At 40.1% G+C, this 3465-nt stretch overlaps 1 protein-coding gene across 1 annotated transcript in view; it reads right to left on the minus strand.

The window, feature by feature from the left end:
* Nucleotides 1-3465, minus strand: part of LRRIQ3 (leucine rich repeats and IQ motif containing 3) — a 343148-nt gene that overhangs the window by 296158 nt on the left and 43525 nt on the right. The window lies entirely within an intron of this gene.

The raw sequence follows: 3465 nt of genomic DNA on the forward strand, positions 1-3465 counted from the left end.
GCTTGGTTCTACAATTGATGCCAACGGAAGCAGCAGTCAGGACATTAGATGATGTGTAGCATTGGGAAAGTCAACTGTGAAGGAACTGTATCAAGTGCTGAGGAGCAAGGATATTTCCTTGAGGACTAAGGTGCACCTGACACAAGCCATGATATTCCTAATCGCCTCGTATGCATGTGAGAGGTGGACAATGAATAAGGAAGACCTAAGAAGAGTTGATGCTTTTGAGTTGTGTTGCTGGTGAAGAATGCTGAAAGTACCATGGACTGCTAAAAGAACTGACAGATCTGTCCTGGAGGAAGTGCAGCCACAATGCTCCTTGGAAGCAAGAATGGCCAGACTTCGTCTCACCTATTTTGGTCATGTTGTAAGAAGGGACCATTCCCTGGAGAAGGATGTCATGCTTCGTAGGGTGAAGGGTCAACGAAAGAGGGGGTGGCCTTCAACGAGATGGATTGACACGATGGCTGCAATGATGGACTCAAGTATAGCAGGGATTGTGGGGCTGGTGCAGGATCAGGCAGTGTTTTGTTCTGCTGTGCATGGTGTCACTATGAGTCGGAAACGACTCGACGGCACTTAACAACAACAGCAAAGGAGTTGCCATATTGCCTTCCATAATGGTTGTATCGTTTTACAGTCCAACCAGCAGTGTATGAGAGTCCCAATCTCTCCACATCCTCGCCAGCACTTGTTATTTTCTGTCTGGTTGAACTTTATTATTAGTTCTGAGACAAAGGTGGCAGTCTACCTCAGAAACCCAAGCAGTGGTTGCTATGAGTCAGATCTGACTCGATGGCAGTGAGTTTGGTTTTTCTGGTTTTAATGGCTAATGATCATGAACATTTCTTCATGTGTTTGTTGGTCACCTCAATCTCTTCTTTGGTGAAGTATCTATTCTTGTTTTCTGTCCATTTTTCAATTGGATTGTTTGTCTTTTTTCTTGTTGAAGGGATGGAGTTTTCTGCAAATTTTAGAGGTAAGTCCCTTGTCAGATACGTCATTGCCAAATATTTTTTCCCAATGTGTAGGTTCTCTTTTGACTCTTTTGGAGAAGTCTTTGGAAGTGCATAAAAATTTAATTTTTAGAAGGTCTCATTCATCTACTTTATCTTCTGCTAATTATGTATTCTGGGTTATGCTTGATAGTCTACTTATGCCATATATAAGGACCCTTAAATTTGCCCTATATTTTTCCTTGAGGAACTTTATAGTTTTAGGTTTCACATTTAAGTCTTTGATCTATCTGGAGTTAGTTCTTGTGTATGGTGTGGGGTACAGATCTTGTTTCATTTTTCTGCAAGTTGATATCCAGTTTTGCCAGCAGCATTTATTAAACAAACAATCTCGTCCCCAATTAATGGATTTCAGCCCTTCGTCAAAGATCAGCTGACCACAGGTCACTAGATCTATTTCTGTGTTCTCAATTCTATTCCACTGGTCTATGGGTCTGTCATTGAACCAATACCATGGCGTTTTATCTACTGTGGCTGTATAGTAGGTTTTGAGATCCAGGAGTGTGAGACTTCCTACTTTGTTCTTCTTCAACAGTGGTTTGCTTATCCAAAGTGTCTTTCTTTCCATATAAAATTAGTGATTGATTTTTCCATATCCAAAATAATAAGGACTTTTATAACATACAGAAGTAAAACTTAGAAAATGAAAATCATACAAAATAAAATCATCCAGAGAAAATACAGCAAACATTTTTGTTTATTACTTGTAATAGTTTTCTTGATTCATTCAATGAGCATTTATTATGTGCCTACACTAAAAGTCATCCTTGGGTCTTTCCCTTCACTAATAATTCTCACACAATCCATTAGTAAATCCTTTTGGCTCTACTTCCAGTATCTTGAAAATTACCATATTTCACCATCTTTACTATTGTTGTTGTTATTTTGCTATCGAGTCAGCCCCGACTCATAGGGACCCCTCCTTGGGTTTCTGAGGTGGTATCACTACGGAAGTACATTGTCCAACCTTCCTTCTGAGAAGTGTCTCGTGGGTTTGAACTTCCAGCCTTCTGGTTAGCAGGCAAGTGCCTTAGGCACTACACTACCAGAGCTCCATCTTCACTAACAAAATGCAAATACATCCATCATTTCTTGCCTGCTTTACTGTAATAAATTATGAGTGCTCTCCTTGCTTCTCCTGTCCATACTCTACACAGTAGCCACTCTGCCTGACATCTGCCTATATTACTCTCTTCAGCCACTATGTTCCAGCCATATTTACCATATTTCTGACCCTTAGAAGAATCATATATTAGTGATTTTGTATTTGGTAGTTGGTTCTGCCTGGTATACTCATGCTCTTCCAGTGACTGTTCCCTTTTAATCAATTAAATCTCAACACAAATGTCTCACTCTCATAAAGGCCTTCCATGATCGTTCTCCTGTTCTCTCCTCCCACCCTCCCAGTAACTCTCTGATTCTTTACCCTACTCCATTCTCTTCATATAACTTGTTATTACCTAAAATTACCTACTTTATATTTATCTTTTGCATGTTTCCTGTCTCCCTCAGCTAAATGTAAGCTCCTGAAGAGTGTTTTATTTTCTTCAACATAAAAACCCAGTGCAAAGAACAGAACTGTACTGTAGTTATACAATAAAAAAATATATATAGACTAACTGTACCAGGCAGTGAAATACAATCTTTCTATTGTTTAAATAATTTTGCATAAATTGCATAATTCTCCGGAGATTCACCTGGGTTGTTGCATGTGTCAATATTTTCTTCATTTCTATTGCTGAGTACTATTTATGGACGCCCAAAGCAGCAGGCCAGAAGAGCAGGAAAAAGGGGATTAAAACAGTCAGCCACAGGGACCCAGCTGGGGGTGATATGAGAGGTCTCCAACAGCAAGACAAACTGGTCTGTTGGTTTGTCCTACTGTGGTGACATGTAGACGTGAGTTTTGAGGCTGAGCTTCTGGTGTTTAAAAGCCAGAGAAATGCACCTGGTGCACAGGTAACAGCCCAGCTTATAGACTGAGACAGACTAGGAAGAAGAAGAGGCCGTTCACTTCTCAAAGAATTTGTCAGGGAAAACCTTGTGTATAGCAAAGAAACACTGTTTGGTACATTACCGCACACCTTTAGGAATAGTCCGTTTAGGCTAAATGGCTCTCAAAATAGGACTGGGAAAGACCTGAAACATCTGAGTAAACCCAGCCTTACTCATATGGATAGGAGAAAGCTTGCGAGACCTTCATTTGCTGATGTGGCAGCACTCAAATTGAAGAGTAAAAGCCGCAGACATCCATTAATAATCAGAACATGGAATGTACGAAGTATGAACCCAGGAAAATTGGAAGTTGTAAAAAGGAAATGGAACGCATAAAGATTGATATCCTTGGCATTAGTGAGCTGAAATGGACTGGTTTTGGCCATTTTAAATCAGATAACCATATGATCTTCTATGCCAGGAATAACAGTTTGAAAAGGAATGGCGTGGCATT

The sequence above is a fragment of the Orycteropus afer genome, unplaced genomic scaffold (assembly GCF_000298275.1).
Source record: "Orycteropus afer afer isolate SDZICR_OR568_19922 unplaced genomic scaffold, OryAfe1.0 scaffold00248, whole genome shotgun sequence".
Lineage (NCBI taxonomy): Eukaryota > Metazoa > Chordata > Mammalia > Tubulidentata > Orycteropodidae > Orycteropus > Orycteropus afer.